The sequence below is a fragment of the Delphinus delphis genome, chromosome 2 (assembly GCF_949987515.2).
Source record: "Delphinus delphis chromosome 2, mDelDel1.2, whole genome shotgun sequence".
Taxonomy (NCBI): Eukaryota; Metazoa; Chordata; class Mammalia; order Artiodactyla; family Delphinidae; genus Delphinus; species Delphinus delphis.
In genome coordinates, this window is record NC_082684.1 from 29,769,109 (window position 1) to 29,786,859 (window position 17,751).

A 17,751-nucleotide genomic window follows, 5' to 3' on the forward strand; every position below is an offset into this window, starting at 1 on the left:
GTATTAGACATTGAGTTCCCTCAAGGAAGGGACCATGTGTTTATTCATTTTTAAATTGCCAAGCTAGATACGTAGATTTTTAAAAATCACAGCGTATCTTTAAAATATAGGAAAATAGTTTTAAACAATCAGATAATCAGTTTTTGTCTACATCTCTGCCTAGAGCTCCAATTTAGGCTACTTTGTCATCAAGATTTAGACTTTATGTGAATTCAAACTGCTGTCACTTGGCATTATTAAAATATATATATAATTATAGAAGATAGAGGTATACTTGTGTTAGGTCTTCTAAAATTATCAAAAAACAAGTAATAACATTGGGTGGAAGAGGAAATGGGTATAAAAAAGGGCAGTCTTCTATATGAAATGATGAATTAGACTATGCTTTGGGATATAAAGAAGACATGGTCAAGTAGCCTTGAAAAATGGAGGATTTGTTAAAATGTAATGATAGAAAAAGGCAAAGTATTAGTAGCAGCACTTAGGCTAGCCTGAGGATCTGGGGAAGTCAGGGAAGGCTTCTAGGAGGAAGTATTATCCTGAGCTATGTTTAACTAGGACTGCAGAGGGAGGACAAATAATGAATAAGATATGAATATTGTTACCATTTATTAGTAATCATAGAAATGCTAATACCATAGTGAGATATCATTTTAAAGTCATTTCATTGGTACAAAATAAGAAGTCCAATAATACAAGGATGTAGAATAACAGGAACACTTAGGGATTGTTGGTGGAAATGTATATTGATACAACTATTTTAGTATAACCTAGAAAAATAAAGCAAGTGCTTTGCCTAAGACCCAAGAGTTCCACTCTTAATTTTATAGAGAAACCTTTGCATATATGAACCAGGACACATGTTCAAGAATGTCCATGAGCCCTCTTGCACTGCTGGTGGGAATGTAAATTGATACAGCCACTGTGGAGAACAGTATGGAGGTTCCTTAAAAAACTACAAATAGAACTACCATATGACACAGCAATCCCACTACTGGGCCCTGAGAAAACCATAATTCAAAAAGAGTCATGTACCAAAATGTTCATTGCAGCTCTATTTACAATAGCCCGGAGATGGAAACAACCTAAGTGTCCATCATTGGATGAATGGATAAAGAAGATGTGGCACATATATACAATGGAATATTACTCAGCCATAAAAAGAAACGAAATTGAGCTATTTGTAATGAGGTGGATAGACCTAGAGTCTGTCATACAGAGTGAAGTAAGTCAGAAAGAGAAAGACAAATACCGTATGCTAACACATATATATGGAATTTAAGAAAAAAAAACTGTCATGAAGAACCTAGGGGTAAGACAGGAATAAAGGCACAGACCTACTAGAGAATGGACTTGAGGATATGGGGAGGGGGAAGGGTAAGCTGTGACAAAGCGAGAGAGAGGCATGGACATATATATTCTACCAAACGTAAGGTAGATAGCTAGTGGGAAGCAGCTGCATAGCACAGGGAGATCAGCTCGGTGCTTTGTGACTGCCTGAAGGGGTGGGATAGGGAGGGTGGGAGGGAGGGAGACGCAAGAGGGAAAAGATATGGGAACATATGTATATGTATAACTGATTCACTTTGTTATAAAGCAGAAACTAACACACCATTGTAAAGCAATTATACCCCAATAAAGATGTAAAAAAAAAGAATGTCCATGGCACCATTGTTCATAAAGGAAAAAAATAATGGAAAGTACTCAAATGTCTGACAGGAGAATAAATATACATATTTTCAAAAATTCACATAATGAGCATTGTATAAAAATAGAATGAATAAACTACAGTTACACACATGATGTGTTGAGTAAAAAAAGTCATAAGTCTGTATATTGTATGATACCATTACTATAAAGATTTGAAAATGGTATAAGAACCTAGGACTTCCCTGGTGGTCCAGTGGTTAAGAATCCATGCTTCCACTGCAGGGGGTACGAGTTCGATCCCTGGTCAGGAAACTAAGATCCCACGTGCCACGTGACACGGCCAAAAATTAAAAAAAAAAAAAAAGATATAAAAAGGGCTTCCCTGGTGGTGCAGTGGTTAGGAATCTACCTGCCAATGCAGGGGACACGGGTTTGAACCCTGGTCCGGGAAGATCCCACATGCCTCAGAGCAACTAAGCCCATGCACCACAACTACTGAGCCTGCGCTCTAGAGCCTGCAAGCCACAACTACTGAGCCCATGTGCCACAACTACTGAAGCCTGCACCCCTAGAGTCCATGCTCCGCAACAAGAGAAGCCCCTGCTCACCGCAACTAGAGAAAGCCTGCATGCAGCAATGAAGACCCAACGCAGCCAAAAATAAATAAATAAAATAAGAATTGAAAAAATGGTATAAGAATCTATTGTTTAAAAAAACATATGTGGTAAAACTATACTTTAAAAAAATTAATGAAAAATTCAGGGTAGTGGTTACCTCTTGGAATTACTGTATCCCTTTCGGAGAGAGCAAAGGTGGAGATTGGAAAAGAACATATAGGTAGCTTCAATGTTTTGTTTTGTTTAATGTTTTTTTTTCTTTTTTTATAAATTTATTTATTTATTTACTTATTTTTGGCTATGTTGGGACTTTGTTGCTGCGCACGGGCTTTCTCTAATTGTGGCGAACGGGGGCTACTCTTTGTTGCGGTGTGCGGGCTTCTCATTGTGGTGGCTTCTCTTGTTGCGGAGCATGGGCTCTGGGTACGCGGGCTTCAGTGGTTGCAGCACACAGGCTCAGTAGTTGTGGCACACGGGCTTGGTTGCTCCGCGGCATGTGGGATCTTTCCGGACCAGGACTTGAACCCATGTCCCCAGCATTGGCAGGCAGATTCTCAACCACTGCACCACCAGGGAAGCCCAGAAATCTGCCTTTAAAACTGCTGCATTGTATTCCATAATACAGTTGTGTCATAATGTCTGGACTAGAAAGTTTTCAAAAACAAGAAACAAACAACTTACTCAACCTGGCTTAGCCAGTAAGGAAATGTACTGGCCCATTCAGCAGAAAGACTAGCTAGGCTGCCCTTCAGGGCTAAGTGATCCAGAACCTCAGTAATTTTATCAAGAATGAGGTTCTTCCTGTCTTTATTTTTTCCTACCTCTCTGCCCTACCGTCTACAATGGGGGCCTTGTTCTAAGGCTAGCTCACCTTATGGGCATACATGGCTACTTTGAGCCCACGTGCTTTTTAATTTAGGAGAAAGTATAAGTGGATTTCAGAAGTTCTTTTTTAAAAAAATTTTATTGAAGTATAGTTGATTTACAATGGTTTGTTAATTTCTGCTGTACAGCAAAGTGATTCAGTTATACATATATATATATATTTTTTCATATTCTTTTCCATTATGGTTTGTCACAGGAGATTGCATATAGTCCCCTGTGCTATGCAATAGGACCTTGTTGTTTATTCATTCTATGTATAATAGTTTGCACCTGCTAATCCCAAACTCCCAATCCTTCCCTCCCCCTCCCCCACCCCCACCCCCCTTGGCAACCACAGTCTGTTCTCTGTCTGTCTGTTTCTGTTTCATAGATATGGTCATTAGCGTCATATTCTAGATTCCACTTATAAGTGATGTCATATGGTATTTGTCTTTCTCTTTCTGATTTTTTAAAAAATTTATTTTTGGCTGCGTTGGGTGTTCGTTGCCGGGGGATTCTCACTGTGGTGGCTTCTCTTGTTGCAGAGCACGGGCTCTAGGTGAGTGAGCTTCAATAGTTGTGGCACACAGGCTCAGTAGTTGTGGCTCGTGGGCTCTAGAGCACAGGCTCAGTAGTTGTGGCGCAGGGGCTTAGTTGCTCTGTGGCATGTGAGATCTTTCTGGAACACGGCTCAAACCCATGTCCCCTGCATTGGCAGGCAGATTCTTAACCACTGCGCCACCAGGGAAGTACTCTCTTTCTGATTTACTTCGCTTAGTATGATAGTCTCTAGGTCCACCCATGTTGCTGCAAATGGCATTATTTCATTCCTTTTTATGGCTGAGTAATATTTCCATGTTTTATATATATATTATATATATATATATACATATATATATATATATCACATAGTCTATCCATTCATCTGTCAATGGACATTTAGGTTGTTTCCATGTCTTAGCTATTGTAAATAGTGCTGCTATGAACATATGAACATAGGGGTGCATGTATCTTTTCAAATTATAGTTTTGTCCAGGTATATGCCCAGGAGTGGGATTGCTGGATCATATGGCAACTCTACTTTTAGTTTTTTAAAGAAGCTCCATACTGTTCTCCATAGTGGCTGTATCAATTTACATTCCCACCAACAGTGCAAGAGGGTTTCCTTTTCTCCACACCCTCTCCAACATTTATTATTTGTAGACTTTTTAATGATGGCCATTCTGACTGGTGTGAGGAGGTACCTCATTGTAGTTTTGATTTGCATTTCTCTAATAATTAATGATGTTGAGTAGCTTTTCATGTGCTTCTTGGCCATCTGTATGTCTTCTTTGGAGAAATGTCTATTTAGGTCTTCTGCCCATTTTTTGATTGGGTTATTTGTTGTTTTGTTATTGAATTATATGAGCTGTTTGTATTTTTTGGAAATTAAGCCCTTGTCGGTCGCATTGTTTGCAAATGTTTTCTCTCAGTTCGTAGGTTGTCTTTTCATTTTGTTTATGGTCAGAATTTCTTCCGGAAGGTCAAAAGAGAACTTTCTAGAAGCCCCAGGAACCTGAATTGAATCACATGCTAAACTAAGTTTCTTGTTCTTGCCTAAAATAATAATTGGCAAGATAGATGCAAATACCCTTAGAAAATCAAGCCTATCCGTTGACATAAGAGTGAGGTTGGCTTTCTCTGAAATCTAAGGTCTGTGCTGGAGAAATGTGGCTATTTGGACAAAATTAGAATTATGTTAGAAAAGAGGAGGGAAATGGATACTGAGAAGGCAACCATAGTCTACTATACAGTTTTTTTTAATCATTTATTTATGAACATTTGTTTCCAATTTGTATGCATTTAAACAGTCTTGCAATTACCATCTTTATACATGTTTCCTTCAAAATATGTGTCCATAATTCTCTAGGGCTGATACCTAGGAGTGGAAAGGAAAGGTGGAAGGGTATGCTAATTTCTAAATTTGAATAGATACCACCCTTCTTCAAACGGGCTATACCAATTACTTTTCTACAAATAGTTTAAACTTAAATACACATGTATACATATACATATATATACACTGGCTCTAATGGGAGACAATGACATTTAATTAAGTTTAACTTACATTTCCCTGACTTCCCCTAGTGAAGGTATCTTATCCTACAACTGTTATCTCAACCTGTTCCCCACCAGTTCAATGAAACTATGCCTACTTTTTTGCTAAGTCCAATGGACGTTTCTTAGTCTTTTTTTTTTTTTGGCCTCGCAGTATGGCATGTGGGATCCTATTTCCCCAACCAGGGATGGAACCCACACCCCCTGCATTGGAAGCGCAGAGTCTAAAGCACTGGACCACCAGGGAAGTCCTAGTCTTTATCTTATTTTACTCCTCTAGTATTTAACACCTCTGACCACTACCTTTTTTTTTTTTTGACCGCGCCACACAGCCTGTGAGATCTCAGTTCTCTGACCAGTGATTGAAGGCAGGCCAAGGCAGTAAAAGTGCCGAATCCTAACCACTAGATCACCAGGGAACCGCCTGACCACTACGTTTGACAAATCCTTTTTCCTTGGTTTCTATGTCCCAGACTCTTCCTCCTAGCACCCTGCTTCCTCCTTCTCAATCTGCTTCGGAGGGTCCTCTTCTTATTCTCATATCTTAAAATGTTGATCCTCCTCAGTGTCCTGTTGCAGGCATTCATCTCTTCTTACGCTACGTGATTCCACAGCCGACTCATCTACTCTTAGGGCTTCAACAATAAATCTACATATATAGATCTATTCCCAGATCTATATCTGTAGCGTAGATCACATGAATTCCCTTCTCTTACTGGCCAGCTACCTACTGAGTATCTCCATTAGGGTATTTCCTGGGCACCTCAAACTCAACTTAGGCGACACTACACTCATTATTGTCTCCTCTATTGTTTTGTTTTGTTTTAAAAGTAGAATTTATATAAAATTCACAATTTTAAACATTCTTAGGTCTACAATTCAGTGGCGTTTAGTGTACTCACAATGTTGTACAACAATCACCACTAATTCCAGAATATTTTCATACCCCCAAATAAAACACTGTACGTTGAGCAGTCACTCCCTATTACCTGCTCCCCACAGCCCCTGGCAACCACTAATCGGCTTTTTGTCTCTGGATTTGCCTATTCTGAGCACTTCCTATAAACAGAAATATAGAATATGATTTGCGCTTCGCTTCTTTCGCTCGACATGTTGTGAAGTTTCATCCATTTAAAACATGTGACAGTACTTCATTCCTTTTTATGGCTGAATAACATGCTGTTGTATGGATATGCCAGATTTTATTTATCCATTTATCAGTTGATGGACATTTGAATTGTTTCCACTGTGAATAATGGTACTATATACATTTGTGTACAAATTTTGTTTGAACACATATTTTCTATTCTCTTGGATATATATCTGAGAGTGGAATTGTGGGATTATATGGTAGCTTTATGTTTAACATTTTAAGGAAATATCAAACTGTTTTCCGCAGCAGCTACACCATTTTACATCCCCACCAGCAAAGTTTGAGGATTCCAATTGCCAGTACTTGTTATTCTCTGGGTTTTTTCCCTAATTATACCTGTCCTAGTGGATGTGAAGTGGTATCTTATTGGGGTTTGTTTGTTTGTTTGTTTGTTTTTGCGGTACACGGGCCACTCACTGTGTGTGGCCTCTCCCGTTGCGGAGCACAGGCTCCGGATGCGCAGGCTCAGCGGCCATGGCTCACGGGCCCAGCCGCTCCGCGGCATGTGGGATCTTCCCGGACCGGGGCACGAACCCGTGTCCCCTGAATCAGCAGGCGGACTCTCAACCACTGCGCCACCAGGGAAGCCCTCTCATTGGGTTTTGATTTGAGCTTCTCTAATGAGCATCTGTCCATGTGCTTGTTGGCCATATGTGTATCTTATTTGGAGAAACGTCTATTTACATACTTTGCCCTTTTTAAATTGGGTTATTTGACTTTTTTACTTTATTTATTTATTTTTGGCTGCATTGGGTCTTCGTTGCTGCACGCATGCTTTCTTTAGTTGTGTCGAGTGCGGGCTGCTCTTCATTGCGGTGCACGGGCTTCTCATTGCGGTGGCTTCTCTTGTTGCAGAGCTCACAGGCTCTAGGTGCGTGGGCTTCAGTAGTTGTGGCACGCAGGCTCAGTAGTTGTGGCTCATGGGCTTTACAGCGCAGGCTCAGTAGTTGTGGCGCACAGGCTTAGTTGCTCCGCGGCATGTGGGATCCTCCCAGACCAGGGCTTGAACATGTGTCCCCTGCATTGGCAGGTGGGTTCTTAACCACTGTGCCACCAGGGAAGCCTCCTATTTGACTTTTTATTATTAAGTTTTAAGAATTCTTTATGTATTCTGAATATAAGACTCATCAGATATATGATTTGCAAATTTTTTTTCCATTCTGTGAGTTGTCTTTTCACTTTCTTTACAGCATCCTTTGATGCACAAAATTTTAAATTTTGATGAAGTCCAATTTACCTTTTGTTCGTTTGTTTGTTTGTGCTTTTGGTGTCATATTTAAGAAACTGTTGCCAAATCTAAGGTGTCTTAGTATGTTCAGGCTCAGAAGCGAAATACCACAGACTGTGTAGCTTTATGAACAGCAGAAATTTACTGCCCACAGTTCTGGAGGATAGAAGTCAACATCAGGGTACGAGCATGGCCAGGTGAGAGCACTCCTGCTAGTTGCAGACTTATGTCCTTACATGGCAGAAAGGGGCTAGAAAGCTGTGTGGGATCTGTTCTATAAGAGCACGAATCCCATTCATGAGGGCTCCACCCTCATGACCTAATCACCTTCTAAATGCCCCGCCTATCAATATCCTATTAATATCATCACTTTTGGGGATTAAGATATCACCACGTGAATTTTGGGGGGACATAAACATTCAGACCTTAGCACAAATTCATGTGGATTTATACCTGTATTTTTACTCTTTTTTTGGCCACACAGCAGGCCTTGTGAGATCTTACTTCTCCAATCAGGGACTGAACCCAGGCCCATGGCAGTTCAAGCGCCAAGTCCTCACCACTGGACTGCCAGGAAATTCTGATTATACTTATATTTTTAATAAAAGTTTTGTTGTTTTAGCTTTTACATTTAAGTCTTGGATTCATTTGAGTTAACTTTTGTATATGTTGTAATATAGGGGTCCAGATTCCCTAGGTCTGTTCTTTTGCATGTGGATATCCAATTATCCCACACCACTTGTTGAAAGACTATTCTTTCCTCCATTGAATAGTCCTGGAACCCTTGTAGAAAATCAATTGACAGTAGATGGGTGGGTTTAATTATAGACTCTCAATTATATTCCTTTGATCTATATGTCTATCTTATACCAGTACCACACTGTTTTGATCATTGTATCTTTGTAATAAGTTTTGAAGTCAGGAAGTGTGAGTACTCCAGCTTTGTTCTTTTTAGGACTTTCAAGACTGCTACATGGGGTTCCTGAATTTTAAGATCAGCTGTCCACTTCTACAGAAAAAAGTGTTTGGAATTTTGATAGAAATTTCATTGAATCTGTGGATCAATCTGGGGAGTATTGCCATCATAACAATATTAAGTCTTTCAATCCATGAACACAGGATATCTTTCCACTTACTCATGTCTTTAATGTTTTAAAATTTTTTATTTATTTTTTGACTGTGTTGAGTCTTCATTGCTGCACGCGGGCTTTCTCTATTTGCGGTGAGCAGGGGCTATTCTTCATTCTGGTGCACGGGCTTCTCACTGTGGTGGCTTCTCTTGTTCTGGAGCACAGGCTCTAGAGTGCGCAGGCTTCAGTAGATGCAGTGCATGGGCTCAGTAGTTGTGGCATGTGGACTCTAGAGTGCACATGGACTTAGTTGATCCATGGCATGTGGGATCTTCCTGGACCAGGGATCGAACCTGTGTCCCCTGCATTGGCAGGCAGATTCTTAACCACTGCGCCGCCAGGGAAGTCCCATGTCTTCTTTAATTTCTTTCAATAACATTTTGTTGTTTTCAGTGTATAAGTGTTGCATCTCCATGGATAACTTTATTCCAAGGTAGTTTATTCTTTTTGATGTTATTGTAAGTGGAATTATTTTCTCCTGAGACCATAAAACTCCTGGAAGAAAACATAGCTGGTAAACTACTTGACATCAGTCTTAGCAATGATGTTTTGGATCTGACACCAAAAACAAAGGCAACAAAAGCAAAAATAAACATGTAGGACTTCATGAAGCTAAAAGGTTTCTGCACAGCAAAAGAAACCATCCATGAAATTAAAAGGTAACCTACTGAACAGGAGAAAATATTTGCAAATCATATATCTGATAAGGGATTAATATCCAAAATACATAAAGAACTCATACAACTCAATAACAACAACAAACAGATACAATTAAAAAATGCACAGAATATCTGAATAGACATTTTTCCAAAGAAGGCCCTACAGATGGCCAACAGGTTCATGAAAACACGCTCATCACTAATCATCAGGGAAATGCAAATCAAGACCACCTCACCATCACCTCACACCTGTGAGAATGGCTATTATCAAAAAGACAAGGGATAGCAAATGTTAGTGAGGATGTGGAGAAAAGAGAGCCCTTGTGCACTGTTGGTGGGACTGTAAATAGGTGCAGCCACTATGGAAAACAGTATGAAGTTTCCAAAAAAATTAAAAGTAGAACTACCATAGGATCCAGAAATTCCACTTCTGAGTATTTATTGGAAGAAAATGAAAACACTAATTCAAAAAGATATATGCCCCCCCATGTTCACTGCAGCATGGAAACAACCTAAAGATATGGAAACAACCTAAATGTTCATCAATGGATGAATAGATAAAAAATATGTGAGATACATAAATAATGGTATATTTTTCAGCCATAAAAATAATGAAATTTTGCCACTTGTGACAACATGGATGGACCTTGAAGGCACTATGCTAGGTGAAATAAATCAGACAGAGAAAGATGAACACTGTATGCTCTCACTTTTGTGTGGAATCTAAAAAACAAAAAAAAACAGAACCAAGCTCCAAGATACAGAGAATGGATTGGTGGCTGCCAGAGTTGGAGACTGGGGGGTGGGCAAAATGGGTGAAGGGGGTCCAAAGTACAAACTTTTAGTTATAAAATAAATAAATCATGGGGATGTAATGTACTGAATACAACATTGTGACTATAGTAAATAATACTGTATTGCGTATTTGAAAGCTTAAAGTAAGTGTTAAACTTTTTCACTATAACAAAAAAAATTTGGGGGGGCTTCCCTGGTGGCGCAGTGGTTGAGAGTCCGTCTGCCGATGCAGGGGACACGGGTTCGTGCCCCAGTCCGGGAAGATCCCACATGCCGCAGAGCGGCTGGGCCCGTGAGCCATGGCCGCTGAGCCTGCGCGTCCAGAACCTGTGCTCCGCAACGGGAGAGTCCACAACAGTGAGAGGCCCGCGTTCCGCAAAAAAAAAAAAAAAAAAAAAAAAAAAAAAAAATTGGGGGAATTCCCTGTAGGTCCAGCTGTTAGGACTCTGCGCTTTCACTGCCGAGGTGCCAGGTTCGATCCCTAGTTGACTGGGGAACTAAGATCCCACAAGCTGCGTGGTGTAGCCAAAAATAAATAAATAAATAAAAAGAAAGAAAATTTTGTAGCTATATATGGCGATAGATATTAACTAGACTTACCGTGGTGATTATTTTATAATGTATACACATATCCAATCATTATGTTGTACACCCGAAACTAATATAATGTTATATGCCAATTATGCCTAAATTTTAAAAAATGAGTTGGGAAGTGTCTCCTCTTCTATCCTCTGGAAGAATTTGTGTAGAATTGGTATTGTTTCTTCCTTAAGTGTTTGGTAGAATTCAGCAGCAAAGCCATCTGGTCTTGGAATTGTCCTTGTGAGAAGGTTTTAAACTAAAATTCATCTTAATAGATAAAGGGTTATTCCAGTTATGTTTTTCCTTGAGTCATGTTTGGCAGTTTGTGTCCTTTAAGGAACTGGCCATTTCTTGTAAGTAGTTGAATTTATAATAACATAAAGTTATTAATAATATTTCTTTATTATTCTTTTATTATATTAGGATTTGTAGTGATTTTCGTTTCCATTTCTGTAACGGTATTTGTGTCTTTTCTCTCTTTTTGGGGTAAGTCTAGATATAAATTTATCAATTTTAAAAAATCTTGTCAAAGATCCATCTTTTGGATTATTTTCTCTATTGTTTTCTATGTCATCGTTTCTGCTCTATCTTAATTATTTACTTCTCTCTGTTTATTTTGTATTTAACTTCCTCTTGTTCTCTAGTTCCAGATGATAGCCTAAATAATTGCTCTGAGACCTTTATTCTTTTCTGAGACAAGCATTATATCCTACAAATTTCTCTCTAAGCATTGTCTTTATTTGTTGTGTTTTCATTTTCATTCAGCCCAGAATACTTTCTAATTTCCCTGTGGCTTCTTTGACCAAAGTGTTGTTTAGAAGTGTATTGTTTAATTTCCAAATATTTAGGGATTTTCCACTTATATTTCAGATACAGATTTCTAGCTAATTCCATTGTGGTTAGAGAAAACACTTTATATGATTTCAATACTTTTTATTTTACTGCCTAACATGATCTATCTTGATGAATAGCCTGTGTGCACTTGAAAAGAAGGTGTATTTTTCTGTCGTTGGGAATGCCAAGTTGGTTGATAATGTTGTTCAAGTCTTCCCTATTCTTACTGATTTCCTTCCTACTTGTATTAATTACTGTCAGGAGTATAGAAATCTCCAGCTCTATTTGTGGATTTGTCTATTCCTCCTTCCAGTTCTTTCAATTTTTGCTTTATGTATTTTGAAGTTCTGTTATTAGGTGAACGCCTATGTCCTCTTGATGAAATGTCTCTTTCTAAACCTGATAATATTTCTTATTCTAAAATTTTCTTTGTCTGATATTAATGTGGCCATTGCAGATTTGTTTTGATTAATGTTTTCATAGTATAACTTTTTAAATCCTTTTACTCTATGTCTTTACCCTTAAAGTGTGTTTCTTGTAGATGGCATATAGTTGGACCTTGCTTTTTTTATCCAGTTGGACAATTTTTGCCTTTTCACTGCAGTGTTTAAACCATTTACATTTAATGTGATTTTCATCATGGCTGGGTTTACATATGACATCTTGCTATTTGTTTTCTACTTGTTCTGTGTGTCCTTTACTTCTTTTCCCATCTTATCTTTGGATTGAGTACATTTTATTATTCAAATTTCTTGCTGACATTGGCTTATCTGCTATACATCTTTGTTTTGTTTTTTAGTTGATCTGGGGTTCACAATATATATTGCTAACTTATCATACTCTAACTTCAAAAAATGTAATACCATTTATATAGAATTTACCACTGCATACTTCCATCTTCTCTCCCATCCTTTGTGGTATTATTTTCCTACATTTTACTTTATAAACTATGTTATAAACTCCATGATACATTGTTATTGTTTTTATTATAAACAATTATCTTTTTAAAATATTTTAACAATGGGAAAAATATTTTTATATTTATCCATATATTTGACATTTCCATCATTCTTCATTCTTTTGTATCTATCTAAATTTCCCTCTAGTATCATTATCCTTTTGCCCGAATAATGTTCTTTATCATTTCTTGTAGTGCAGGTCTGCTTATTCTGAATTCTCTGTGATTACTTTTGTTTGAAAAAGTCTTTATTTTGCCTTCATTTATAAAAGACATTTACTAGTAAGGAATTCTAGATTGACAGGTTTTTTTTCATTCATTACTTTTAAGATGTTGCTACATTGTTTCCTGGCTTACATGATTTTTGATGAGAAGTCTGCTATCATTTTTTCCCCTCTCTGTTATATATCTTTTTTTCTCTTGGGCCATTTTCAAGATTGTCTCTTTATCACTCATTTTCAGCAATTTGATTATAAGGACCTTGCTGTGGTTTTCTTCATGTCTTTTCTGCTTGGGGTTCATTGAGCTTCCATCTGTGGGTTTATAGGTTTCATCAAATTTGCAAAACTTTTGGCCATTTATTTCTTGAAATATTTTTCTGTCCTTTCTCTTGCTCTCCTTTCCTTTTGTGACCTTAATTACACATATACTAGATTGCTTGATATTGTTCCACAGATTGCTGATGCTCTGTTCATTTTTTTTTCCAGTCATTTTTCTTCCAGTGTTTCATATTAAGTACCTTCTATGGCTATGTTTTCCACCCTCTGTGGTGTTTAATCTGTTGTTAATCCTATACAGTATATCTTTCATTTGAGATAGTGTATTTTTTTTTAATTAATTAATGTTTTTTGGCTGTGTTGGGTCTTCATTGCTGCGTGCAAGCTTTCTCTAGATGCGGCAAGCAGGGGCTCCTCTTTGTTGTGGTGCTCGGGCTTCTCATTGCGGTGGCTCGTCTTTATTGTGGAGCTCGGCTTTAGGCGTGTGGGCTTCAGTAGCTGTGGCACACGGGCTTAGTAGTTGTGGCTTGTGGACTCTAGAGCACAGGCTCAGTAGTTGTGGTTTATGGGCTTAGCAGCTCTGGCACGTGGGATCTTCTCGGACCAGGGATCGAACCTATGTTCCCTGTATTGGCAGGCAGATTATTAACTACTGTGCCATGAGGGAAGTCCTCTAGTGCCTTTTTTTAAAAAAAAAAAAATTAATTTATTTCTTTTTGTCTGCGTTGGGTCTTTGTTGCTGTGTGCGGGCTTTCTCTAGTTGCGGCGAGCGGGGGCTACTCGTTGTGGTGCGCGGGCTTCTCATTGTGGTGGCTTCTCTTGTTGCGGAGCACAGGCTCTAGGCATGCGGGCTTCAGTAGTTATGGCACGCGGGCTCAGTATTTGTGGTTTGCAGGTTCTAGAGCGCAGGCTCAGTAGTTGTGGAGCACGGGCTTAGTTGCTCGGCGGCATGTGGGATCTTCCCGGACCAGGGCTCAAACCCGTGTCCCCTGCATTGGCAGGTGGATTCTTAGCCACTGTGCTACCTGGGAAGCGCCCTCTAGTACCTTTTAAACAGAGAAAAAAGTTTTAATTTGTTAACATCTAATTTTATCAATTTTCTCTTTTATGAATTGTGCTTTTGCTATCATGTCTAAGAACTCTTCACCTAGCCTAGATCTTGACATTTTTCTCATATGTTTTCTTCTTAAAGTTTTATAGTTTTGCATTTTACTTTTAAATCTATGATCAGTTTTGAATGAATTTTTGTGTAAGGTATGAGATTCAGGTTGAGGTTATTTTTTGCCTATTTTTTGTCCAATTACTCCAGCACCATCCTTCCTCTAGGATAAAGGAAAGACTTGTCCTTCCTGTAAATGAATTGCTTTTGCAACTTTGTCAAAAATTAGTTGAGTGAATTTCTCAAAGTTGAGAAATAGAGAAGGAAACAAGGTCCTGAGCATGCTATTTGACTCCAAGATTGAGACTTGGCAGAAATTATGATCACCAGATTTTTCAGTTATGTGAGCCAGTACATTTCTTTTATTGATTAAGGTAGTTTGCTTTGCAATTTCTGCCTTAACTACTGGAAGGAAAATATAGCTCATAGGTCAGTGAACTCACTCATAATCTGATGAAATATATTATAATATTTAAAAACTACCAACTAGAGTAGAGTAAGTAATCCATTTAAGTATAGAAAAAGCAAAGTCCTCTTAGTAAAATATAGGATTGCCTCTTTTGGACACTTGTTGTTATTTTGCAGTCCAACATCCCACCTCCTTTCCTATTTGTAGGTAGTCTCCCACTATATCATGCCTCCTACTCCAGAACTCAAGAGAAAAGATCCTCCCTCTCTCCACTTTCCTTACATTCAGGCCACAAATATGTGATCCATGTGAGCCAAGTAGATTTCCTGCCTAGGATTTTGAAGCTTGAGAGATATATAAAGATGCAGAGACAGTTAAGAAATTATTCACAGCAGCACTGCTGTATTAGTTTTCTGTGGCTGCTGTAACAAATTACCACAAAATTATTGGCTAAAACAACATAGATTTATTATCTTACAGTTTTACATGTCAGAAGTCAGATATAGGTATCCCTGGGCTGAAATCAAGTTGTTGGCAGGACTGTGTTCCTTTCCGAGGCTGTAGGGGATAATCTGTTTCCTTACCTTTCCTAACTCTGAGAGGCTCCCAGCATTCCTTGGCTCATGGCACCCCTTCTCCATTTTCAAAGTCAGCAACTCTGACTCCTTCTGTCATCACATTTGTCTTTGACCACAGCTGGGAAAGGTTCTCTGCTCTGTGATTAAATTGGGCCCACCTGGATAATGCAGGCTAATCTTCCTATCTCAAGGTCCTTAAACTTATGGGAAGAACATAAACACACTACTATATATAAGATAAATAACCAACAAGGACCCACTGTATAGCACAGGGAACTCTACTCAATATTCTGTGATAACCTATAGGAGAAAAGAATGTAAAAAAGAATGAATATATGTATAACTGAATCACTTTGCTGTGCACATGAAACTAACACAACATTGTAAGTCAACTATACTCCAATAAAATTAAAATATTAAAAAAAAAGAAACAGGACCTCCACAGCAGTCCAGTTGTTAAGACTCTACGCTGCCACTGCAGGGGGCGTGGGTTTGATCCACAGTCGGGGAACTAAGATCCCATATGCCGCACAGTGTGGCCAAAAAACCAAAACCAAAAAAATATAAACCATATATACACATACATATACATACATACATATATATATACATATATATATATATAAAATGTGTGTATATATATATACATATATATATACATATATATGTATATATATACATAAAGAAACAAACAAAAACTCTGAGGCAGGTGCAGCCCCCAAAGAATGAGCAGCGACCTGCCGGCCTCTTCTTCCTGCTCCTAACGATGACAGTGGCGATCCTTTCGCCAGAGCTCCAGTTCCCTTACCCCGCCAGTCCTCACCCTAGTCCAGGGTGCTGTACGTGGCAGGGCCCCAGAAGTGCCCAGTTTTGAGTGACTGATGAAAAGAACTAACAAAACCTGGGGCAGTGGCTCCACCTGCTGAGGTCTGGGGCCGGCATCCCTCCCTGAAATGATGGCTACTGGTCTCTGATGAGATGAACACAGAAATCGAAAGGAAGCATCTAGAAAATTTTATAGCGATTTGGCAGAGTCCTTTTAATTTCCTTTGAATCTAATAATAATTTTTTTAGTTGAAAAAAAAAGTTCCTTAATCTTAGTCACATGTGCAAAGTCCCTTTTGCCATGTAATGTAACGTGTATACAGGTTGTCGGGGTCTGGATGTGGACATATTTGGAAGACCATTATTCTGCCTACCACAGTTGCCATCACTGAGAACACAGTGGTGGCAGTAGCATAGAATGTACTGGAAAACGTCTTCAGGGGATATGGTGCTAATGATTGTGTCCCACCTTGACCTCCTATGGTGAGAATTTGGTTGTGATTCCACCTAACTGCCTCCCTTGACTAGTTTTTGAGCCAGGTTTCCCAAACTTCTCAACAATTCTAAGATACCTTATAGCCTTCCAATAAAATAACTTCTTAATTACACAGAGTGAATTTCCAAGCTCTGTCTTAGTGGATAGCCATGTAATGTCAAGCAGAAAGGTAAATTTATATATATATACATATATATATATATATATATATTTTTTTTTTTTGGTTGCGTTGGGTCTTCGTTGCTGCGCGTGGGCTTTCTCTAGTTGCGGCGAGTGGGGGCAACTCTTTGTTGCGGTGCGGGGGGTTCTCACTGCGGTGGCTTCTCTTGTTGCGGAGCATGGGCTCTAGGCATGTGGCCTTCAGTAGTTGTGGCTCACAGGCTCAGTAGCTGTGGCTTGCGGGCTCCAGAGCGCAGGCTCAGTAGTTGTGGCGCACGGGCTTAGTTGCTCGGCGGCATGTGGGATCTTCGCGGACCAGGGCTCGAACCCGTGCCTCCTGCACTGGCAGGCAGATTCTTAACCACTGCACAACGAGGGAAGTCCAGAAAGGTAACTTTAGAGGAATTCAATTATTCTGGTTCCATAGGTGGAGACTATCTCTAACAGGAGGTCTATACATGTTAGCCTTTTATCATAAATATTCAACTGATTTGAATACTTCCCTCTTGTTCTGATTCTATACTCACCAAGCACTTTTTCAATAGGTTTCTCCTATAGGACTATTATCAGAGGAACAAATGTGCTGTGTTAATTTTGAGCATTCCAGTCTGGGTAATAGTAATATGTCACTGTAAACTATTGGCTTGGCATCCTCAGCCTGGTAAACTTAGTGTGTGTCTACCGCTAAGAGATGGATCCATCTAGGTGGGTGATAAAATCAAATTTCTGTGTCTGCAAGGCCGAAGGGTGGATCTGGCCCTAACAAACTTACCAAGGAAATGAATGCCATCCCTTTGCACCATTTGGGAAACAGACAGCTTAATCCACACAGGATACCTGGATGTAGCCACACAATTTAGGAGTGTGTATTTTAATAGCTAAAGACCAGTGGTTGTGTGTGTGTGTGTGTGTGTGTGTGTGTGTGTGTGTGTGTGTGTGTGTGTGTTTGTACTGAGGACTCCTTTTATGGGGGAAGTTGAAGGGGACAAACCTGAAAACCTTTCTTCTACTTGTTTTGTACGTCCTATTGTGGTTAAGACCTTTAAAATGCTGTGTTGAGT